Below are 26639 nucleotides of genomic sequence, written 5' to 3'. Positions count from 1 at the left end.
CCGAAAAATAATGGCCTTGATAGCTGTGATAGATGAGAAACTGCAGCAGTGTTGAGAGCACATTTGACTAATAAATATGTGCTTCCGATAGAGAAGCAGATTCTGGCCATTAATTAATTTAAATGAAAAAAATGGTATGAACAGTTTACTGATGGATTTATTTATGGCATAAATTTGAGCTACTTTTGATTCAGTATTTTAATCTTTAATCTAATTTATATCTCGTAGTTAAGAAGTATTTCTTCCTTTTGCTTATGTTTTAATATGAAGTATTTCTGACATTCAAGAAAGGATAGAGAATAACAAATTCTCAAAGATCCACAACCCCAATATAAGAAATAACCCATAGCAAGCAACGCTGATGTCTTCATGTTCCCATTCCTGATCACATTTTCCCTGCCTCCCACAAAGGTGACCAAAAATCTGAATTTGACATTAATAATGCCCATTCATGTCATTATACTTATACACATTACTAACCCTAGACAATATGGAACATCCTTACGTGTGTAAACATTATATAAATGGCAGCACAGGAAATATTTCCTCCCACGACTAGCTATTTCTGCTCAGCATTATTATTTGTGTAAAATTGATTCATGTTGATGCATGTAGCTTTAGTTACTGTCATTGCTGTAGAGTTGTATTCCATTTTATTAAAATTGCACAACTTATTCATCCATTTTCCTATTTATAGACAGTTATGTTCAATTTTTCAATATTACAAGTGATGCTGTTCTGAAAATCTTTTTCCATGTTTCCTTATGAACATGTCAGTTTCTCTAGGATGTAAGTATTAGCTGAGCCTTCTAAACGTATCTTACGCTTTAGGAGCTGTTGCTAAACGGTTCTTCAAAGTGGTGATTTACTTTTCCACTCACAATGTATTAGAGCTCCATTACTCTGCATCTTCCTCAATGCTTGTATTACCAAAGGTCAAAATCTTTTTCCAATCTGATGAATGTGAAATGGCATTTCATTTTAAATGACATTTTCCTGATTATTAGTGAGGCTCAGCATCTTTCATGTCTATTGGTCATTTGCATGTCCTCTTCTTTGAACTACCTGTCCCTAGCCTTTGCCCATCTTCTACTGGGTTGTTCTTACTGATTTGTAAAAGTTCTTCTTATATTCTAATCCTTTTGTCAGTTATACAAAGGTGCAGTATGTTTTCCTTGAAAGTGGGTATTTTTTCACTTTATTAGTGGTGCTTTTAGTGTACAAAAGATTTTCACGTTTATGTAGTCAAATTAATAATATTTTTCTTTGTGATTAGTCCTTTCTACAGTTGGTTTAAAAAATTCTTCTTTCCCCAAAGAAAGTAAGAACAGAGTCCTACATATTTTCCACTAAAAGCTTTAAGGCTTTGCTTTTGACATTTAGATCTTTCATCCACCTAGCATTGATTTTTGTATTTGGTGTGAGCCAGAGGTCGACTTTCTTCTCATTATTAATAATCGAATGTCATGGTACCAATTACTGAAGAGTCAGCCCATCCTTGCCCCACTGACCTGCAATGCCACCTGTCAAATATCAAGTTTTCATCTATGTGTGTACCATCGATTTTTTTTATCTCTTCACTTTGCTGCATTAGCAGTCTGTTTTTGTGGAAACCGAAACTGTACTGAAATGGAGACGCTGAGTGGCTGCCGGGCACACTTACAATGAGCTAAGTGACTCATTTCTAACCCAGCAATGCAATTATTCCTCGAAAAAATTACATATTACTACACAGACCTTTTGAGTTCACTGAGAAATAGACACAATCTCAAACTCTAAGGGAGTAGTTAGAAAAAACTAAGTGTGGCAATGGTTATGATCTACTGGTAGTTCTAATTCATTCTCTGTGTCCTTTTTGGTGTTTCTACATCCTCACTAGCCATCTCTTTACCTGTCTATTTTTACACAAAATTCAGTAAGACAAGGATGTGTTTACCTCCTATTACATCCACTGTTGTGCTCGTGTTAAGGGCTACCCAATGATTAAGCCACAGTTCCTGGGTCCTGGGGAAACTCGCACTCGGTGGGGACAGGGTCGTGGCTGAGCACCATATGTCACATTACAACAAGTGATGAACTGGAGGTATACACTTGCAGGAGGGAACCATTAATTCTGCAAACGGGGGTGGCGTTCAGGGAATTATCACAAGGAAATGATACTACTGATCTCTTTTGTCTTCTACAAATTTCTGTGGAAAAGTTATAGCTTAGAATAAGCTACCATAAAAAGGTAAATACGATACCATGGTACCAACATACTCCTCTACACATACAATTAGCAGGTTTCAATACAGTTCATCATTTAGGGTATTGTGCTCACTTAGAGAAACTATTCAGAGTCACAAAGGCATGCCACCTTCATAACATGTGACATGCAAAAGACGTGGAATTACATAGGGGTGAAACTTGACCTTAAAGATTAATTCACAACAGAACTTCATTAAACAGTGAATTCCCCTAAATGCATTTTCATTTAGTTATTCATAAAAGGTGGTTTGGACATCAATCTCTTGAGTCCTTCTGCTCACTACAAGACACAACTAATTGAAGAAGACAGCCTTTCCCCAGGTGTCAGGGTCACATGAAGCACACAGCCACCAGCTGAGAGCAAAGATCGTAAGTGCCCTGAAGATCAGAACATTTTCTGCCATTCCTAGGGAAGTTAAACAAGACTAATTTCATTCTAGGCACAAGCAATTACAAAGGCAAAAGAACAAAAGCAATGATGGCCAGAAAGCACACTGCAAGGTAATGTAGCAGCTACTCAGGTGTTGTTCTCCATAAATGCGAAACCTAGATTGCAGTGTATGGGGAGCCCCTGGTTCAGTCCTGGGAACTGCTCTGTCCTAGAGGAGATGCCAAGGAGAGGGGGCCTCAGCATTTCTCCACAGTTGGACCCTTCTCAACTCCATAGAACCTCTGAGGCATTTGTCAGAAACCAGCAACTCTACTTTTAAAGATTAACAAGAGGATATATATGGACCAATCAACTGTAGTAATTGTTTGATTAATTGGCTTTAGAAATATTGAATAAGTTTGCACATAGGTTTTTAAAGTATTTTGTAATCTGCAAATTCTCCCCTCAGAAATACATTTTATAATCTCTGTCCCTCCCCTACATTAAAGAGTAAATAAGGGAGAAGAATCCAACCAAACAACAACTTTCTGATGTATTTGGAAGTTACATCACAATACAAAGAAAGCAGCATTCCACCTCAGCCTTGACAGAAGCCCCCTATAAAGTTTACCTAGAAAACTGGTAAGGGACAAGTGTTTCCGCATGGCTTAGACATAAAACAAAGATGGGACAGTACTGCTACAATGGAAATATATGCAGGGAGGGCTCTGACACATTCTGAAATATTTCTCCTTCGTTGCCTGCCTAGTTTGATTTAATTTTTGGTAAGGGGATGCTATTATTGTTTCTTTCTTTCTACTTTTCTTCTTTGTATAAATAAACAAGCAAGCATTTATTTGATTTCCTACCAGTCTACAAGTCCTGGGAGAGAGAGAGAGAGAGAGAGAGAGAGAGAGAGAGAGAGAGAGAGAGAGAGAGAGAGAGAGAGAGAGAGAGACTCTTGCTAAAGGGAGAACACAGTGGGAATCGTGAGTAGGTGGTGAAAATTAGGACAAGAAGTGTGGGACTAATGGGGGAGATGAAACACACTTTGTAAAATTCCTTCTCTGGGTGTCCCTGGATTTGCAACATTACTCTGGCTTATCATGTGGATACCTTTCCCACCAGGTAGGAATGCCATGGGGTTAGTTGATCTCAGAGCCTTTGATATTGGGCAAGCAACAAGTATTGCTAGGCAAGTTAAAGAGTTGAGATTTCACATATTTCATGCTCTGTGATTACTGTTAAAAATATAGGCTATGTTATTAGTATAGCTGCTAATACTTGGTTTGTTTGCTAAGATTTGCTTTGATAGCCGGAGAGTAATTTTGTAAATAAATAAATGATCAATTATGATTAAAAAAATATTTCCAAAGCAGTGCCTAGTCGTTTGTCAATTAGGAGAGGATGCGCACTGGTGAAGAACACAGACTATGAAGCCAGGCTGCTCAGTTCTCATTCCAGCTATGCGCTAACTAGCTGCAGAGCTAGTTAAATGTGGGCAAGTGACTTCGCCTTTCTATATCTGGTTCCTCATCTGGAAAAAGGGGGGTCATAATCTGAACCATGTCATAGGGGTGCTGTGAGGATCGAATGATTTCATACTTAGAATATTACCAGGAGCAGGGTGAGTGAGGACTTCATGTTAGCCATTCTGCTATTTTTTTTTTTAAACTAAAGTTTCCAATTGCTACTAGCCAAAGTTAGCTCCCTAATTTAAAAATGATGGGTGGAACTCAGACTTTTCAGTGGACAAAAACAAGTAAAAGCTTGAGTACAGAACACTAAAATTCAAAGTCAGAGGTGTAAGAAAATCAGAGTGGATGACTTTCTCGTGTTCTCTTGCTGTGAGGAGGATTTCAGGCACTGCATGAAAAATTAGGTACTTGTGACTCATTGTTAATGAAGAATGTTTGTGAATGCAGGACTGATGTGTTGTGAGTGATGGAGGCCTCCTCGTGGGTTTCCACACTTCCACACCCCGCCCTGTTCCCTGGTGGGTCCTTCCCCACCCACCCTCCTGACTGAACAATCCACCTTCCCTAAAACGTTCATCTTTAGTTCTCAGTGGCTGAGGTTGTTTCCTCCTTGGCCTGTGGGTTGTGTTGACATCCTTCTGCAATAGAGTCGAGTGAAACAAGCAAGGATATTTTTCATGTTATCTATAATTACCAAAGGCAGAGCTCTAAAATCCTTTAAAAATCCTGGGAGTGATGTCACTCAAATCTTGATTGGCTGAGAAAGTTTTTGTAACTCTGATACGTTGCAATAACTTTTTCTCTAAAGACATCTCCGAAGAACAGTTTCTTTTCTAAATCACGTCTGACGTCTTTTCCCCTGCTTTTGTGATAGACCCGTAGTCCCTTTGTCCAGGGGACGGGCTGCAGTAGCCTTCCTTCTGGTGACATTAGCAGAAATGCCAACCAGATATGTTTGGGGCTGATTTTTCCTTATTATAGATCCCCTCCCTTCAGTGGGTTGTGTTAACATTTAAAAAGAAATATTCCCAAATCTTTATCTTAGCAACTTTAACAAAAAGTCATTTTCTTCTAGTTCTGAAGAGGATATAATCAGTCAGGGATTTAAGTCTCATTCGTTTTAGTTTATTGCACTGACAGCCTTTGAATCACCATTTGATATTGTTATACCTCTGCACATAGAGACAAGTGAGTGGAGAGAGGGGTGAGGGGAGAGTAGAAAACTGAAACACAAAGGGGCCTTGAGATACCCCACCTCTTGCAAAATAGTCCTCTGGAATTTAAAAGAATCAATCCCTAACTGGATTGATTTGTCAGCACCCTACAAAATGTACATTATTAACAACTGGAAAATTCTAAAATGTGTACAATTACATAGGGGAGCAAGAGTTCAGTCTCCAGCACTTCAATGGAAAGAACTGGAAAGAGAGGAGAGAATGTTCTGGAATATAGAGAGATTCCAGTTCACCCTTCATTAACCTTGCCCTGTCAATATTTCTAAACAAACCAGGCATCCTTACTTTTTGTGTGTGTTTGGTTTTGTTCCACCCCCCCACCCCCGCAATTTTTGTTTTTATTCTCATCCGACATATGCTAAGTTGTCCATTCACGATTTTAATAGTGTTTCTAGCTCATAAACTCATTATTTCTTTTCCTACTAGCTTATTAATTTATTAACACCCTCACACTGAAAACAAACTAAAATTGGATAACCTACCCAGCTTTTGACACTACTTTCCAGCTCTTTAGCAATCACTTCAGATACTGATAAACCTATATATAGAAATAAGAAACACATGGCTGAAATAATTTAGTATCTTGGTCATTAAAGCAAAAACATGCAATCACCAACCAGCTCAGAGCTGCCAACTCAGCCTTGCAGTTCTCGTATCTGATCATTATTTTGATTTATTCATTCCAAAGTTACTTGAGACCAGGCACTCCCAGATATTTAAACATTTCTAGTATGCTGGTATGTGGGTATTGAGAAGAAAATACAGTTTTTAGTGTTCTTTATATTTCCTGAAAAATAAAAGCACTCTGAATATCAATCCAAGTGGTTCCTTTGGTTTGGAAATTTCCATTAAAACGCAATACAGGCACTGGAGTTAAAAAAAATAGTGTGACATTCCACAAGGCCAACAGGTGACAGAAGATATCAGGTAAAAGTTCCGCAGAACAACTAAGGGAAGCACACCCTGCAGGTTTCCAATCTCCCACTGAAAGAAAACACAGCCAAAAAGAAGAGTATACTCAGGAATAGAGAGTGAACCCAGGCCTCCAAAAATATCTATTCTTTATCAGTTTGCTCTTCAACCAATTCCAAGCAAAGACTGGTTATCTGAATAAAACCTCTAAATCTGTAGGAAATGAATCTCTTTGGAAAATCATAGGCATTTCAGAAAAAGATGTTCCAAAATCAGGGTTCTCAGGAGCCTTTCAACCTTCCAATTCCACGGACACAGTTAACATTGCAATGACAAACATCTTCCATTCCATCTCTCCATGTGCCTACACAGAGCTGGAGCCATGACCCCACCACCCCAATTACTTGAAGGTGTAAAAATCTCTACCCAAAGGCTGGATTTCTGAATGTCTCCTATGCTTATGACCACCTAAGGTCCAAACTGTGCCCTTTCGGGTACAACAAGCTATTTTGTCTTTTCCTAGAGACCTCAGAGAGTTAAAGTAGTAGCTTGCAGTTCTAAAAAGCATTCGTGCCCACGTTGGCAGTTTCAGGGAATTTTATTGTTGAACTTTCAAGGAAGCTAATAAACATATGTCTGGTTTCCCGTTTAGATTTTCAGCACTAGAAGAATACACAGCACAAGCAGAATTTTCTCACGTTAGATATTTACACCAGCAACAAAATTTTATAGACTGTACCAGCTTTACAAAGCTAAAGTGGAGAAAAAATATGGGCGAGTGACCTCTACTTCACCCTGGGAAGTGTTCCATAAACTGGAATGACTATTCTCAGGAAACTGGGTTCCTCTTAACTTCTTTCTTTCCTCTTCCTCCTATCCCAGCCCAGCCCTTTGGGAGGTGTAGTCTGGCAGAAATGGGAGTTCATACCAAACTGGCTTCTCGCGGTAATCTAGAAGATACATAGCCTCGTACTCACAAAGCAGCACTTCATTACCACCCCCAGAAAACATGGCTGTGTCTCCTAGGTACCACGCAGAAACTTTTATAGGCACTTTAATTTACAAATATTTCCCAGGCCATAGGTACAGAAATGTTTCGTTAGATTTCTTCAAGACCTGCTTCACTTCTATTAGCACAGAACTAATCCACTTTTGGAACCAAATCTACTTGAAGCTCTAACATATTCCTCAGATGGCTAATCACACTGCTCTGATAGAGTAGGCCCTTGACAAGTCACAAGGAGATACTTGTTTCCCCCAAAATAAGACCTAGCCAGACAATCAGCTCTAACGCGTCTTTTGGAAAAAAAATTAATATAAAACCTGGTCTTATATTATAGTACATAAGACCCAGTCTTATATTATATTACAGTATATAATATATTATAGTGTATAGTATATTATAGTAAAATAAGACTTGGTCTTATATTAATTTTTACTTCAAAAGATGCAGTATTGCTGATTGTCTGGTTAGGTCTTATTTTTGTGGAAACATGGTGACACAGTCTGCCCCTGTCTCGTATTTCACCATATCTGCATTTTCCTAATAATGTGGAAAGCATTTTAATGTATTTTTAATTTGTCTGTTGAATTTCTTGTTTTTGAAGAAGAGCCACATTTCCTTAGAAACATAAATCATATTCCTTATGATGTAATCTTTACCACACATTTCTGAGACTGTAGTATTGTGCTAGATGTAACACAGGTTTCATAAACAAAACTTCTACCCACACATAATATTCTTGAAGAGAAATTCTTTCATGATGTCCTGTTATGGATGAAAATGCTCTATGAATTAAATAAATCACTTCATTATTCTGGTGATCACACCGAGGGCGGCTTCTATCACATTAACCAGTATCACTAAAGAAAAACTGTCTTGAGATAGTCTACTCAGATATCAAGAGTAGCAGGTTTACTAAATTTACAACTGCATCTAAGAATGTGGACAGCGCTGAAAAAATGTGTGTTTGAGTAAAGCATTAGGATTTTGATTTTTTCATAAGAAAAATTTTAAATGATTATTACACAGCTATTTTAAAAATATTAAAAGAAATTACCTAGATGTGTAAAAATTAGTACTTTCTTGTTTAAGCATATACCCGGAAAGCTATTGTTTAATCCTCCCAAGATCAAAAAGGTAAGTATTAAGAGTTACTATCCCTAGTCTCCCTCATTCCCCAGAACTTCCACAAAACTTTTCCTGGTAGAATTAGGTTTCTTTGCTTTTTAGAAAGTAAAAAATACATTTTAAAGACAGACTCATTCATTCATGTAACTTTATTATGGAGGACTTGCTATGTTTCAGGTACTGGAGTGTTGAGCAGGACAGTGGAATGGGTGGAAGAAGGAGACACAAAAAGAAGGGACAAAACCATCTCTCAGAGATTCATCTTCCCAGAGAGAAATTTTGCACTATCTAAAGCTGTTTTATAAAAGCTGATATTCCAACGTAGCATTGAATTAAAATCATTTAGTAGACATGAAAAACTAGAAAGAGCAAACGTAGGATCATTGGCATATTCAATTTCTCATAGCAATAAACCATTTTACTATAATATATCCTGCAGAGAGTCTTTGTTGGAGATAGACTTTGTTGGGCCACATTTATAATATAGGAATTTCCAAATTAAGGAAATAAGTGAATTTTGGACAATGGAGGAAAGGGTAAAAGATGTAGAAAAGGTAGAACATAAAGTTGAGAATGAAGATGAATTGTCAAAAAACAAAACAGACAACCATAGGAAAAGAAAAATCCAGAAAAAAAAAATCCATAGACATGATTTATGTGAAAAAGAGCTCACCAACGCAGTCAAACTAAAGCAAAACAAGTAAGAATGATCAGAATTTTAATAGGAAAAGAAAACTTGTGGAGGTATATATGTGATGAAAGAATTGCAAGACGAAATCAAATTTAAGAGAATCCAAGATGGAGTCAGATGGGCTTCGCATGCAAAAAATTAGTACTTTCTAAAAACAATGTAAGAGTAAATATGTCCACAAAGAGCATACAACTATTTAGACTGCACAATTATAGAATTATAATAAACTTGGAATTACAGAATGACAGAATTGGAATTACAGAATTATAATAAACTAGAATAGAATTATAACAGATTGCGTTTTCTTTGGTGTCTTTTCTTGAAACTGCAGATTAGCCAACATACCTCCACCAAGAAAGGCTTCCTTCTCAGAGAGAGATTGTACTCATCTTTTCCTGATGAGCACATACCCAAACCAACTTAACATCCATGCTTAGACCAGATAGAAATAATTTGGCAACTCTCATTCGTATCTACTTTCACAAGAAAGATCTAGCCCGAGTGCAGAACAAATAGGAGAAATAGGAGAATGAGTGTAGAATCACAAAGCACAATGTGTGAGGTTTCCTTTGGTTTAAAAGGGTAAATTTAGGTTGGCTAGGACCACAAGTCTTTGAATTTAACTTAGTTTTTGGCTCTCTAATTGACAGCTCCATTGGCTAGAAACTTGTGTTGACTCAGAGTCAAAACTTAGGGCCATTTGGGAATCTAGTGGCTTACTCTGTTCCATTAGTCCCAGACTCTACTTGAACACTGGCCATTTATGTATTCAACACTGGTGTTCTCACACACACACACACACACACACACACACACAGATCATGGGCAAAAGCGCATGGGTGGATTGTTTCTTAGTGTACTAAGGGGATGCATTGAGTGGCATACTCTTTGCATGCTGTCAGCAATGCCACCGTCAGACTGAAGAGATCACTGGTCTGTTGTAAGATGGAGAAATAGAAGACACACCCAGAGGAAGAATGTGAAGGCAAAAAAATCCACATTCACTTTGCAAAGGTCCTGATCTGATCTATCGGTTTCCATCATGTCCAAGTCACTGTTGATTATTAAGATGCACCATTATTAATATAACACTAAATAAGCAAAGAGACTACTAATTAAACTATGACACAATGCTTTCTGATCACGTACTCTTATTTCATACTTACTGAAAGAGCTGTTGCTGACTTAGACTTACCATAAATCATGTTGCTCTGTTCCCATGCCTTCATATGTACACTGAATAGCATCATCTTTTTGAAAGCAGCTTATGGGACAGTTATACTCGATCTACCTTAATCGAAGTGATGACATTACGAGTAGTTATGCCCAGTCTGCACAGTAATCACAATTATATCATGACTGCCACCTGGCTGCCTGCTACCTGGCTGATAACAATTTAAAGATGGCATAGATTCTAGATACATCCCAATTTCAGACGTTGTAAAATGTGAAAAAAAACGGGGGACATCTTAGAAATATTAATATGTGAAAAATAGTAACTTAGATTACCATTTCTAATCATAGCTGATGTGTTTTAAACACATGCATACCCAGAAACATGAGTAAAGAACTTTAAGCAACTATTTTCTTGGCTGTAAGTTTTGTCTTTAAATATTACTGTTTGACATTAAGCTTTATTGTCTGCGTGTGCGTGCATAGCCATTTGGCTGAGATAAAAGAACACTGCCTGTGTACATTCAGCTTTTCAGAGATTTTGGTAATCATTTTGCTCCCAGTATTCTGGGCTTTATGGATGAAAGGCATTCAAAACTGCCAATCAAAAATCACTTAACACTTGACCACTTTACAAATGCAGTAACATGCTAATTAGGTACAAAATCGTATACAGAAATTTTGCCTGGTTTTACATGGGAAGAAAATTCATCTTGTTTATCTATGATGCACACATTGTACAAGACAATGGAAATTGCATAAAACTTTATAAAGGAAAGAAATTAGGGCAAACTCCTCCTACATGGCTGCTTGAACTAAAAACACAGAATATGCTGGGACCGTGGCAATCTCACTACCTTTTTTGAATACAAAAGTAATATTAACCGTATGTGTAAACAGGTAAATCGCAGGACAGCTCCTCTATCAGATGTTATACTGCCGACCAAAGCTAAGGACTGTTTATCTCCTAACATCTCCTATAACAGCTCCGTCATACAAAGATTTAATTTTTCAAATGATCCTACTTCTGTCTTCTTTGATCATTATAATACTTAACTACATTTCATACTTTATCCCTGCTTAAAAAGAAATACCCCTCCCCCAAGACCCCTGTTTGTTTTATGTTAGACACTGCTCTTCCAATCATTTCGAAGGCACATAAAACTCAACACGTACACCAAATCCCTTTCTAAATTCTGAGGTCCAGAGGAAGTCATTCTTTCAAATTTTAACAAGAAAAGGAAAACAAAAAATACAAAACCAAGTTAGATCATTATACTAGTATCAAACTACATTATAAGAAATAGTGTTTACATTTTTAAACATTGTTTATTTGCTTCTAATAGGGGCAAGTCAGGCCTGGCCTTCCTGCAAACAGAGCGGAAAGCATCTCCATGGTGACCCACATCCAAAAGCTTTCATAAGGCCTCTTAACATTAAACCTTTCCCACTGGCCAAACATTCCTATTAGAAAAGTCATTTTGATGGTTTATGACATTGTCTAGCCCAGTTTCTGCACTAAACTCTTGTTCAGCATGCTCAAATAAACACATTGGTGGAAAAACAATAGGGGAGTGTTGATGTCCAGAGGGCAAAAGAGCACTTAAGTGGTCAACTCCAGACCGCTAGAAAATACCACAAACCCAGAATTGAAAAATTCGTGTCAGTACAACGGATTGAAAAGCAGAAAATTCATTATGTCTTAACACTATATGAAAAGAAATTAACAATACTGCATTTATTTGCCTTTGTCTAAAGAGGTATGATTGGTTTAAATCAAGCTACATAGCAAGATGTTTTGCTGCATTTACCTAATAACATTTACATCCCCTTGTGATCTGGTGGCCAAGGCAACAGAAATATTGCAGCAGCAGACCATATGGACAAGTGTAATTCTGGCTCTTGGTGTCTGAGTATTTTCCTGACTTCTATTCTAGTTTGGGAAGTCTTAATTCCAACCCTAGATGCTCAGTTAGGCAACTGAAAGGCAATAGGTTCCTCTGGAAACAACAGAGATAAATGAAAGATATTAGAGAAAGGTTTGATTAAATGAGGTCACACAATACAAGCATACCTATCCTTAGAGTTATAGCTTTGTTGGGCTAATCTGAGAAGAAAACTGAGAATTTTCTATCATTCTGCTGTTGGAGATGGACATTATCTCTAAGTCAAAGCTATAGAGATATGTTCATTAAATTCCTACCATGTAGATTGCATGTGTACTGTATCGTGATGAGAAGAAAACTGAGAATTTTCTATCGTTCTGCTGTTGGGGATGGACATTATCTTAAGTCAAAGCTATTGAGATATGTTCATTAAATTCCTACTATGTATGTTGCATGTGTACTGTATCGTGATGTTGCAATGCTACATCAGAGCTATCCAAGAGAAATAAAATGTGAACATTCATTTTCTAACAGCTATATTAAAAGTAAAAAGAAACAGATGATATTATTTGAACCCAACACGTAATAAATATAAAAAGGTTGTTGATTTATGTTACATTTTTTTAGTACTAAATATTCAAAATCTGGTCTATATTTTAGACTTGCAGCACAATTTAATTGGGACTAATTTTAATTATAAGTGTTTACTAGCCACATATAGCTGTTAGTGGCTACCATGCAGGAAAGCACATCTCTAGACCTTTATAGAACATAGCAAGTTGAGGCCCCCTTCACATTATTTGGAAATCTGTTGCCTGTTTGCCCAATATCTTAAAAAGGTATGCCATTACTGACCTCTCGCCCTATAATACCCAAATTTTGCTTTTTGAGATAGCTGATATAGCCATGGTTTTATAAAACTGAGAGAGTGATATAAAGCCTACAGATAAATTATAAAGCGTGATCTGCCTGCCCATTCAATTGGTACCACCAGCAGAACACCCAACTGAGTGAAAAAGACTTTTACTGGGATGGTTCTCAATATAAGATATAATGACAGGATCTGGTGTTTAGAAGGAATGGAGAAGGATGGTTTCAGTTCCAAAATTCTTACCTTCCTATGGTCATGGGAACATTAGTGGAAAACATAATTGTTGGAAGGGACAAGGCAAAAAAAATTTCATCTCTGATTTGTAACTCTGAAAATCAACATTCATACGGAAAGCATTCTGCCAGATGGTGGTTCTATGGGTGAGAAATCCATGAGGTGTATGTATAGTCTGGGCTTAAGATGATCTTCATCTTTCCTTTATTCTGAATCTATCATCAGCTGATTTTCATTATTGCTCCACTGGCTTGCTGCTGGGAGCTTCTTTTTTGACCTTTCAGCAAATAGGCTGACTGCAGACTGTTAAGAATTGCAGGTCTATTTTTATGCTGGTGCATGTCAGAGACCTGTTGATCTGCATGCGAACTTTTGCTGAAATCAATCTTCTTTCTCTCTCTTGCCATAGCAACTTCTCTGACTCTACTCCACTTCACCCCATCCCCAACCCTAAACAGACCTTCAAACTAAGTAATCATATAGGGACTTGAAAAGTAGGGCCTACTGTCAATAGGAGAGTTTGAAAAACTCAGCTATAAAATTTGCTTGATCAATGTACTGTACACCTGAAACTGAACAGTGGTGAATGCCAACTATAATTTTATATCTATAATGTGATGGCTTGGTGCGATGTCGGAGGGATAGTGGATGGGGGGATGGGGGAGAGGGGTCCACAGTGTGAGGGATATAAATGATGAATGTCTAAGTATTACCTGGTCTTGTGCACCTGAAACTAATAAAATACATATATATATATATATATATATATATATACATATACACATATATATATATATATGTATATATATATATATATATAAAGAAAAAAAATTGAAAACAAGAGCCAGTTCCTTTTGATTTTATCCATTAATTCAGCTAATAGTACTGAGCAACTATATTCTGTCAGACACTGTGTTTACGAAGTTGAATAACATGGTCGCTAACCTCAAAGTCCTACCATCTAGTAGGAGAGAAAACAAGCAACCAAACAGGCAAACAAATGGCAGGGCAATGTGACAAGGGACATGATAAGGATTCACACGGACAGTGTAGGAGACAGAGGAGGAGCATCCACTCACACTCCAGGGGGACTCCAGCAGGCATCTGGGAGGGACAACATGTGAGGAGAAGTTGGAAGGACTCATCAAATGTGGGTGGGTGAATAGACAGAAAGGCGGTGAAAGCAAGATGGAAGAATATGAAAGTTCATGAGATTAATCAATATGGCTGACATGGACATAAAGGTTGTGTGTGGGGAAAAGTGTGGCTATAGATGAGTGTGTGTGTGTGGCAGGAGGGGAGTAATAAAAAAAATATGCAAAAACCAGATCATTCAGGGCTTATAATTCTAAGTAGAATTTCAAGTCTTGTCCTGGGGCCAACAGGAAAGAGGCCCTCCATCCACCCGTTAGCTATGTCAGGTTCACTGCCTTGAATACATAGCCCAGCAGTCTGTTCTCCCTCTCAGGGTTAGGCCACGAGCCTCTATCTGGCATACCCTCATACCTGCGCCTAGGTGTCGGCCCTCTTCTGCCTCAGCCCTCCTTCTTCCTTGGCTCCTTCCTTTGCTTGAAGGAGTGCCATCGTGTGTACGTAACTCAGGGACCACCGGTGGTAAACCGTCCCAGAGACAAGTACACATTAATGAATCAGGTAATGCTTCCTCCAGCTTCTGAGAGCCCATGAATACAGACGTAGGAGCTGCCAGCTGAATGCTGGCAGGCTGCTCGACATATGTACATCTGTCCTAGTTCCTCCTCCGCAAGTCTGAGTGATGGGTTTACTTCAATTCTCCCTGTGTTGGAGAAACTTGAGATTGTGAAGAAATTAACTGCTGAGAAGAGGAGAGACTGGAAATCTGGTGTTGAGGACACAGTCTACTTGTAAAGAGCAAGTCAATGAAACAGCAGCACAGAGTTTGACAGAAATCCTGAAAGAAAATGAAGGGAAAGAGATTAAACAGAACACCAGAAACCAACTCTTTTCCAATAGGTCTTGAATATTTTGGATCCCACCAAGGGATCCAAAAGGAGGTCTTAACAGTAAAAATGAGACCAACCAAAGGAATACAAGTGATGCAGTTTGAGCCTCATTTTCATAGGTAAAAAAACCATATTTCAAGCAGACTGGATAACCAAATACACATTACCAACAATTCCATCCAGAGGAGGCAGAAAGATGAGAGCAGCAGACTATCTGGAAATGGTTCACACTAGACGGAGAAGGTAGTAAGGAGGAGGAAGTGAATGTGGGAAGGAGGAGGAGGATGTGTGAAAAAACTCCGCTGTGGTCACAGTAGTTTTCACCCAATACAGTCCCATCACCTTAAGCGGCCTGAGGCCAACCTGTGTAGGAGACAGTGTTGTGTGGGAAACTGTCATCAACACGCTGGAATGGTGTTCTCTCACATTCCTGTCTAGAATAAGGAAATGACCAGAATTAAATGGTCAATTATCTTGCCTTCTATGCCTTGACCACTGACAGTTTGATTTTTCTTTTTATTCAGCAGGTATTAAACATAACCACTTCTGATCTGAGGGGAGGTTGAGCTGTGAAAACCATGAAAAGAGCAAGTTAATTACTAACAAATGGCACGCATCTCCACAAAAGATCACGGGAGACTCGTGGCCTTTTGGCCTATTCCCACACCTACAGACCAATACTTAAGTGCCTATTTAATTGTTTTCAAACTGATTGCCCTGTAGCAGAAAATTCAAGATAGGTACACTTAACCAGAAAAGAGAAAAATGACAGCCCAAAGAAGAAAACAAGTGGAAGAAGAGTCAGAGAAAAAATTCAGAATCAGTACTTGAAGGTGAATTCCCTTTCAGGAAATGTGCATGTTCCCTCTCTAGGCGCTGACTAGATTAGCAGCTTACCCAATATCCATTCTCTGTTTCACAGAACCCTGATTTGGGTGGTAGGAAGGTAGCACTGTGTTTTCTACCTCACACAGAGCTGAGGGGGGCTACGTCTTAGCCAATGAAATGCACTGAAGTCGCCTGGGTTCCTGGGAGATTCCCTGAAAGCTGACCTGCCCCTTCTGCCTTCCAGCTCGCCTTTCCTACTTATGGAAAGAAGGGTGTGACCCTAAAGGTGGTCCACTCCTCTTGAAAGTCAATTCGAGCCAGGTAAAGCAGGCAAAGCTCAAAGGCAGAAGGGCAGTGATATTCGCCCTGGAGCCCTATGTAACAAAAATGCATTCCTGATTTATTAAAGCCACTGTTTATTCAGGGTTTTCATTATGTGCAGCTGAACATACTCCTAACTGGTGATTCATTCTAAATTTTCCATCAGAATCAAAACCTTACATTTTTACATCTTTTAGTTTTATGGTCCTTATAAAGTTCAGTAATTATATTCTGAATTGTTAAAAAGGTAAACTCAATGAAAACTGCCAAGTTTAGTTCTGGACATTTGAAAACTTAATTGCTATGGATAAAAAAAAACAAAACAGTTTTTCTTCAGTACTGAATATATTTAATAAAATGTACTGCTATATAATAGGATTATAACATTCAGAAGAAATAAATATTGGATTCACTGGTAAGTATAATGTCTACATCTTGACCTTTAAATAAATCATTAAAAATTTTGAACAGCAGGTGCTCTAGCTTTGATTCTGAAGTACCAAAGAATTGGCATGGATACACATTTTCTTGACTTTTTTTATTGAAAAAAATCTTGTAATTTGGTGATTCAAAATAGTTATGCAAAATATTTATGCAGTCAGTGAGATTCTTTTGTTACTTTGTTTTTATTAAGCAACATAAATTTCTTAAATGCTTCATTTTCCTTCCCTAACAAATTGTAAGCAAAAATTTAGGGCTTTTTTGTTGTTGTTGGCCCCTAACTTTCTCCACCTTTCTTTAGCCAGTCAAAACAGCCGAGGCCCAGAGAGTACAACGAAAAGCTGTCAATTCAAGGAACTTACAAGTGAAAGCTGCTTGACAATTCATTCACACACCCCCCCTCCCATATTCAAAAATGTGTAGCAGTAAAACCTAGAGGAACCCCTTGGAGTTCTGCTATCACGGTCTCATCACTTCAACCTTGGCCTGCTGACCACCACCGAGACCAGCAAACAGTATAACCACTTCTCACCAGTGCGGGGCAGGCTCAGCTCTGAGGCAGAGATAAACATAGCTGTATTCTTCTTGCTTTAAAACCTCCAAGGAAAAAGTTCTAATTAACTTCATTTTTAAATACATCACAGTGGTGTAGCCCTCACACCGTCAGCCATGCACACACACATGTGGGGAACACATCGAGAATATGAGGATTTCCTCTGAAACCCATAGTTTTCCCCCATGAAAACTCAAACATGCCTTGTATGGACCACAATACACTAGGCATTTTGTTACATTCAGATCAAAGATGGACGTACTGGAAGTAGGAGGAACTTTGGGATCTTGTCCAGGACTCTGGGTTTACCTTAATAGGTTATTGAAGAATTTGTGCCAGAGTCTTCAGGGTCTGCAATTTAGATCTCTCTCATCACTACACGGACTACGAATACTTACAGCATGAAACACAAACACACTCATTACAGTCCTATCCCAGTCTTTCCTACCTTTACTCCCCTCTCTATTTTTATATATAACTTACTTTTTTGTTTCCCCAAACCCACCTGCCATTAAAACCCACGGTCTTCTTCTCACAAAATCTCAGTTATCTTCTTGGGTTCTCTTTTTGTTTTTGTCTAGATCACTCTTTGTCTCCTTTACCTTCCTCTTCTCCTCCATCTGTTTGCCCTTAGGACAGTCCCCTCTACTGCTTTGTGGAAGGCATACTGGAAAACCTTCTGGGCCATTACGCAGGCAAGGGGAGCTTGTGTGACTGTGGGAAGAGAATGGTACTGGGAGCCAGGAAGCTCGAGTCTCTGTCCTGACCCTATGACTAGCAAACAGTCTGATCTTGGAGGAGATTCTATTTCCTTCTGGCAACGTGAGGGCAATGGACCCAATGCTCTCTGAGGTCGACGGTTCTACAACCCACTTGTTACATAACTACTCCATGGAGGACGTCTTGAAAGATATTGTACCTTCAAGTGCTCACAATTTATTGGGCACAAAAATAATTCTGAAATTTGAATGTGTATAGCAACCAACCGTGAAAATGTGTTGTAAAAAGCAGATTCTGGTTCCCAATCCCACAGACCCTACTTTGGCAAGTCTGCTGTAGTAGAGCTCAGGATTTGCTCTTTTCTGAGTGAGCACCTTACACTGTCCTAAATTGGTCAGCCTTTGGACAATACTTGAAATCACTACCTTCTGGAGAGCAAAAGTCAGATCATTGCTGCCACTATGTTCATAAACACATGGTGAGTCCCTTCTTCAAGGAGTTTCGTATGTTGCAGAATAATAAGAATTTTAAAAATAATAATAGTTGCGGACATTTATCAAACCTTGACTAGGTGCCAGGCATTGTTCTAAGGGCTATATATACATATACTAACTCACCGAATCCTTCTCAAAAACAGCTTAATTAAAAACATAATCTCCCCCCCCCCTTAGAATTGGTAACTAGGTGACTTTCAGGGTTACACACTGGATTTGGGAACAATCAAAATGAGTGAATTCAAGAGAGTAGACCAATGAAAGCTATATGGGTCAAAGAAAAAGATCTTAAGATGTTTGCTCCAATATTTGGCGGACTGAGATATATGCCTTCTTAGAGGGAATGTGTGGCAATTAACACCTAATAGAAAACCAAGATACTGAATTTCTGAAACCAAAGAAGATTAAATTCAACTATTCTTTCTTTGAACAAATATTTGAGTCTGTTCTTTATATAAATTTATGAGAGAAACAAAAGTGAAAAACATATAACAGGAGGATCCCTTATGGAATATTTTCTATATTCCAGGCAGTTTAATGTGAATTCTTATTTTATTGTCATAACTACCCTACAATGTAAATATAAGAATATTAGAAATAACAGTCTCTAACCCTTAGTAATCAAAGCAGAAAGAATGTAGAGAAAGAGAGGATGTGTAAAAGGAGTGGGCCCCAGGACAGAGACCTAGAGTCTCCATATTTAAAAATTAAGATACAGGAGACCTGCAATGGAAACAAAAACAAAATTAAGTGATGGAGTGGAAGGGTAACCTGCAGAGAGTATGGCATGTCTGATGTTGACAGAAAAATTATTTTAAGGCAGAGAGAGTGGTCGACTGTGTTTATTGCTACTGAGAGATGAGGTGAAGAGGAGGGTAAATGCAGCCATTGGATTAGGTAGCCTAGGGGCTCCCCACAATCTTGGCAGAAGGAGTCGAGTGGAGAGGGTCTTGGCCAGACTGAAGTGGGCTAACGGGCAAAGAAGGGATTAACAAGTGCCCAAAACAAGTACAGACATCTCTCCAGGGAAGGCAGGCTAAGAGGATGGGTTGACAGAAAGTCTGGAGTCCTGAAAGGATTATTTTATAAATGGAAGATATGAAGGCATGCAGGAATACTTATGGGAAGAGTTCCCTAGAACTGGTTGGAGAGAAGATAACTGTCTTTGGGTAATTAAGAGGGCATGAGATGCAGAGGATATGTAGAGGGACGAGACTTTGAAAGGAGTCAAGAAGACCAAGATGAATGGGCCAGAATTTTTAGCAGTTGGATCAAGAGACTAGAGCCTTCTAACTTAAGAGAATAAGTTATATAAGTAACTGAGAAATTACTCAGAAGTAACAACCTAACAGAGTACAGACGTCATAGCAGACAACTACCAAAGTCAAGTGCTTATTAACTGACAAATCAAAAGAGGTCCCCTCTATCAGTAAAAGTAATCAAATTTTGATTAACAAGATGAGACAGGGTTTCTGAAATAGAAAGCAAAGGGGAAAAGTTGTATTAACAATATAGAGCTCCATGTGTGAGGGAAAGCAAAAGAATTCACAGTTTTCTGATTCTGGTTCCAAACTGGCTTGAACAGGAAGCTGTGGCTATGCTCAGGCAGGAGTGACAGCCTCGATGGAAACAGCTCACAGAAGGGAACACAGATACCCATCTGTCTTTGAAGAAAAAAGAGACGGAGGAGCATGATGTGACAGAGAGAGTGATGGAGAAGTAAATGAGAAAATCCAGAGCAATTTCAATAGAATGCCAAACAGACATGAGGTACACATGCCCAGGAATTACATACAAAGATCAATTATCAACAAAACTCACTGCCAACTACAGTGAGAAGAAGCCAGGAATGGGAAGAATTATATAATTTATGTATCAGTTACACAAAACAGAGATGTTCCCACAAACAAAACCTCCATTCTTAGACACTGTGGGCAGGGGTGGGGAACTGATATGAAGACTGGGGAGTGGGCTGTTCAACATAACAGTAAATAGGCAGTGATTGGATAAGAATATGTAATATTATAGCTAAAGTTTAATGACAAAAAAAAGTTCACATCCACATATTGCCCAATTATAAGACAATATCCCCACCTCTAAATGGGCTTCTTGAAAGGGAGCATCTTCTCCCCACATACCACTTCCCAAGATACACTTTTGATTTTATAAGGGATCCACACTCAGAAGTACCATCTTGGTAGATAAGCCCATATTTATACACAGATTGATTTCTGCCTTCAAGAAGACCACTTAGATTTTCACTAACAACTAACAACTTCTTAGGTCAGATCAATTTCAATCTGAAAACAAACATTAAATTAATATGAAAAATAAGTCTCCCTATGCAGTGTCTTTGCCTTAGTCTTACACAGAAGACATAACATTCTGTATCCCTAAAAGTGGGACTAAGAAAAGGTATTAGATGCCACTTCCCCGGGAGAAAGCAAAAATGCTTGAGAAAAACTTACTCTTTGAAAAAGCCCTAAATTCACGAAGATTCATTTTTGAACCCATACTGGGGTCAGAGGAAAGGGCAGGCCTCTGATGAGACTCATAGGCAAAGACATAGCCCTGGGCCTGAACCCAAAGAATCTCTCAGGGGAAACTATAATGCTTATGAAACGCCTGGATGTTATGCCCCTTAATGAAACCCTCAGAGTCTGGGGCTCCTATGCTTTACGCAAAGCATCTCTGGGAAGCACCAGGAGCTCAGGCTGTGGGTCAGGTACTCAGAAGTCCTGTGGCATTGAAGCATCTCACATCCAGAAAAAAACAATGACTGGCCAAAGAGGGGCCACCTGACACTACTCTCATGGGGTTATTTTTCTGAGCTTAGGGACGTCTCTTAACATAGAAAAGCCAAGTGAGAAATGTCTTTTGACCGTGAGCACCGAGACAGCATCTTTAATGATTCTTTCAGTTTTTCCTCTTTTGTTGGCAGGGGCTTCCCTGGGTTAACCAGAGGCAGGTGCAGACTTTATCCTTAACAAGACTTTCAAAACTTAATAGAAGGCAATAGAGGAAAAGAGAATGCCCTGTCTCTGAATGTAATAAAAAACAATGTTGTTGATTCTGTCACACAGCATAAGGAAGAGTAAATGCAATTGGTTATCAATTACTCAAAGTTTATCAAATTGACTCCTCAGTACTGAAGGAGATGGGTCTTTCCCATGTTACAGAAACCTATTCCATAGCATAAGATGGATAACAAGATCTAAGAGTCATCCTAAAACTTATCCTAATTTCTTCCTAATACCTTGGTGTGCATCTTGACACCCAGTGTCCAGAGATGATGACATTAGTGGATAAGGGGGGTTGCACACAGAGCAACTGAAAGATTAGTTAAGGACAAAAAGTATTTATAGTGGGAAAGGCCTGAATCCATTTGAATTAGCACTAAATTCAAAAGGAAAGAGCATAGAATAAGCATTAGTGGGAACGTATTTTAGCTACAGGCAAAAGCTGGTAACAGCTGGATACATCACCACACATGCCATTATTTTGACATCTACTATATTTTATTTAAAAACACTAATAGAAGTATAAAATGCACGAGCCAGAAGGTAATGTTTTTCTCTAAACTGAGTAGTGTACCTCTTCCCAACTTTAAAGTTTTTTTTAATCTTCATAGTTTCAGAGAAATGCAGAAACTAAAGAAGATTCCACAGAAGAGTAACAGACAACTGAGAGATGGAAAATGGGTACTGGGGTTAAGTACTAGTTGGCCTTGGAAAGACAAGACTGAGTCACCTTAACAACACTGTTTCAGATAGAGTTCTTCCCAAAGGAATCATGGCAAACAATTCTGTTTTCATCACAGTGAGAGGAATAAACATGAAGAAGATGGTTATAAACAGAGTTGGATACTTTATAAATGAGAAATATTTCTTAGATGTAGAATGAGAAAATTACCTCTAATCTGGCCAAATTCCATTTCCTTAAAATTTTTGGGTAAAGGGGATCAAATATATGGTGATGAAAGGAGAACTGACTGGGTGGTGAACACACAATGTGATATATCGATGATGTACTACAGAACTGTACACTTGAAACCTACATAATTTTACTAACCATTGTCATCCCAATAAATTTAATTTAAAGAAAAAGAAAAACAGCAATGTGTTTCCTAAGCTCTGCATCTAAGATCTAGAACTTGTTTCCTTACATTGTCAATTTCCCTCTGCAAAAATTCATTCATTAACACTCCCTGTCCAACTAAATATGGTGCAAAAGTGATTGCCGTTTTTGCAAAATTTTTTAACCTTTTAAATCTCAATTACTTTTGCACCAACCTAATAATTTACAACTAAGAATGACCACATGTATGGAACAAGTGGCACTCTGTACGTGTGAGAGTATAAATTGGTACCACCCCTTGGAAATCTATTTGGCAGAATATACTGAAGCTCTTTGAAGAGGTTCATACTCTTTGACCTAGCAATTGTATTCCCAATATACCGATATATTCCTGGTATGTGTAGGCATAGTTACCAAAAGACAGATACACGAAAGGTCACAGCACACGATTTGTAATAACCAAAACCTGGCCAAAGTCCAAATGTTGATCAAAAAGAGAAAAATTGTGGTACAGATTTTACAACAGACTCCTATTCAGTGATGAGAATGACAACCCATAGCTACATGCAACAACATGGGTGGAGCAATCTCACAAACAATATTGACAGGAAGAAGTCAAGCACTAAATAGTACGGACTCTAGGATTCCATTTACATGAAGTTCTTAGACAGGCAAATCTAAACTGTGTAGTAGAAATCAAAATAATGGTTATCCAGGAGCACGAGGGCATCTGAGGAGCTGGTAATGTTCTGTCTTTATCTGAGTGCTGGTTACATAAAAGTGTTCTCTTTGTGAACATTTATTAAGCTATACACATAGTTTGTATACTTTTCTGTATGTAAATATAAAGAAATTTAAAAATTAGCAATCAATTGTACTGTGTAGGCCTTATTTGGATTTTAATTATAGTTGTACATAAACATACGTGTGTGTATATACAACAAATATATATATATATATGCATATATATATACATATGTATATGTATATACAGTTCTCTTAAATTCTTATACTTTATTTGAATTTATCTCATATACATATGTGATAAATATACATATGGCAATTGGAAAAGTTGAACACTGCCTCGATCTTTGATGATATTAAGTTATTTGTTGTTAGAATATTGGTATTATGATTGTGCTTTTAAAAATTCTGTCTTTTAAATATATAAATATGGAAATATTTAAGAATGAAATGAGATGATTTACATAAAAGTAATGCCGTGAGGCGAAGTAAATGGGAAGTGAAGGAGGGGAAGTAAACTGGAAGTGGATGGCAATATGACTAACCAGGAGAGTTAATTGTTGAAACTGGATCATGGGTACGTGGGCATCATTATACTATTTTCTCTACTGTTGCACACTTGCAATTTGCTATAAAAAGATTTTTAAAATAGTAAATACTTCGAAAATCCAATTAAGACAGGTAATAAGCTTATTTCAAGCTTGTAGACCATGTGGTCTATTTAAGTAAGTACACATAGTTAATACGTCAGCATAAACATAGTTACCATATACTATATTCACCTCTTACTGGCGTAGACTTTTCTTCCCAAACCTTTTCTAAACTTCCATAAAGCTCATTCCTAGTATTTTTCACAACCAAAAGAAAATCTGAAGGGCAGAAATCCAAAATATTTTATATTTCTCTTTTTGAGTTATTCTAGACAAAACTAAATTTCTGAAATGGGAGGACTGTAACTATTCATACTCTGTACGCAGCATTTAATATTCTGAATCATGAAAATTTAACAACAACCCCACAATTAAAACTCTCTTTATCATTAGAACAAAATTCTGGGTTGGAAGATTTTAAAGTATTGTTACTCAAAGAAAAAATAATACACCAGGAACCAAATAAGTACCTCATCTCACTAAGCCTGGGAGGAAAAAGGTTTATTTTCCCTCATGATTTATTTAATGCTGTCAACAAATTTTCTCAAACAAGCAAAACTAGAAAAGATGTGACCAAAGGGCATTCCAGCTGAGAGGAAGATACACGGGAAACACCTCACACAGCTTCTGAGAATAAGGCGATATCCTCAAGCATACTTTATTTCTTCACATATTTGTGAGTATATGCAAAGTGCTCAGTGTACAGAAAAATTCCTACTTATATTTCTATTAAATTTCTGACAGCACGAAGGTAAGAATAATGTCTTCTGTACCTCTTATAGTATTCCTCTGTTTAAAGGAATGAGCCTTGTCTAGATGTCCAAATGGCTAAAAACCTGAGTGCTGAGAATGCAGCATCTTAGAGGGAGTGGCCTGTGGCTGCCATAACAAATTATCCCAAACTGGGTGGGTTAACATGACATAAGTTTATTCTCCCACAGTTCTGAAGGCCAGATGTCCAAAATGAAGGTGTCAGAAGGCCATCTGCTTGCTGGAGGCACTAGAGGAAAGTTTGTTCCTGGCCTCTTCTAGCTTCTGATGGCCGCCAACAATCTTTGACTTGTAACCACATGACAAAATAGAAATCAAGCAACATTTATTCTATGGTAGGAAACAGGCCAGATACTTCATACAGATCACCTCTCATCTTTACAAGCACACCAAACACTCAGCTTTAATGATGAAGAAACCAAGGTATGGAGAGGTGAAGTAACTTGCCCAAGATCACACAGCTGGTGTCAGGGCAAGGTTCAAACCCAAGTCTGTTTGACTGCAAAGCCCAAGCTCTTTTCTCCCCTCCAGCATGAAGCTACGGGCTCCTGATCCCCACACATGTCCCAAAGCACAAGGGAGTGTTTAATTTCCAACTGAAGAATAATTGGGTAACTGAACATGAAGAAAGCATTGCCTACTAGGTATTTGGTCATGTGGGTCAATGGAATTAAGAAAAAAAAATCACTGCAATTTTGAATAGACTGGAGTTACAAGGAAAAGACTAAAACCCCAGTAAGGTTCAGGACCAACCTACAGAGGCTGGCACCCGACAGCAGAGGACCTTGCTTCTGCTCACCAGGAAGAAGAAATAGCTAGTAGTTAGAGACTCAGCTGAACTGCTGCAGACTCAGATGCAGGCTTTGGCTTTGAAAGCTTTTAATGGTAGAAGAAAATCCAAATGAATGGCATTCATTTGCATAAAAATGATCATGGAGAAAACATGATAAACCAGAAAATGGTTTTCAGAAATTTCTTTTATATTCTTAAAGCATGTTATTAAACTGCAGGAAATTCAAGCTCTTTGGGGCCTGAGCACACAGCTTAAAGCCATCTCAGTGTACAGATTGTGACAGCTGCCTGCTGCCTACTGGGCTTTAAGGCTCTCCACCCAAACAAAGACATTCTCAGAAGAAGAAAATAAGAACTGACAGTACACCAGCAAAACAAACAAACAAACAAAAACCTCACACTGAATGACCAGGCAAGCATTGGTGTGCTTTGTTTTTGTAACACACCGATCGACCATGACTTCAAAATGAAATATGGAACTTAGCTCTTAACAGGTCCAGCACTTATGCTGAGGCCAGGGTCATGGCACTTCGGATGTGAAGGGGTAATACAGCCATAAAGCAGGCAGGTGTGCTTCCCACTGTGTTCTCCCCTTGAATGGACCACTTTTAAGCATTCGATATACTCTTGGGGCTTCTAAGCTCTCTGAGGATGGAGCTGCATTTTGCACGATTCTGTACCCAACCCCCCCAACACACGCGCGCGCGCGCGCGCGCACACACACACACACACACACACACACACACAAAATGCTTAGCGCGCTGTCAAGCAGCATTTGTCTGAGGTCTACACTGAGCCAGGCTCTTCAGAGCGGCTTTATTTAAATATCACACCGAGCCCATGAGGTCTGAGTTGTGCCTGCTCTAGAAGGGAGAAAAGTAGTTCACAGAGGTTAGGTACGTTCTGTGCCCACGACTAGAAAGGGATATGGCCACATCCGAACAGAGTTGTGTCTAAGTCTAGTGCCCTTTCACCTCACTGCACCAAACCTTTTCAAATATGAAATGACATCAAGGTGGATCCAGCCTCCTCGCTTTA

At 38.5% G+C, this 26639-nt stretch overlaps 1 protein-coding gene across 4 annotated transcripts in view; it reads right to left on the bottom strand.

The window, feature by feature from the left end:
- The window catches only part of STXBP6 (syntaxin binding protein 6), a 284040-nt gene that overhangs the window by 123293 nt on the left and 134108 nt on the right, over positions 1–26639 (bottom strand). Inside the window, exon 1 of one of the 4 annotated variants that reach the window (XM_081047369.1) lies at positions 14735–14844. The exons of the other annotated variants lie outside the window; for them this stretch is intronic. The gene's annotated coding sequence lies outside the window, so the exon portion shown is untranslated. Of the gene's footprint in view, positions 1–14734; positions 14845–26639 lie in introns of those variants that run through there. 4 annotated transcript variants of the gene reach the window in all.

The sequence above is a fragment of the Rhinolophus hipposideros genome (assembly GCF_964194185.1).
Source record: "Rhinolophus hipposideros genome assembly, chromosome: 5".
NCBI lineage: Eukaryota > Metazoa > Chordata > Mammalia > Chiroptera > Rhinolophidae > Rhinolophus > Rhinolophus hipposideros.
This window is presented reverse-complemented; position numbering and strand designations above follow the sequence as displayed.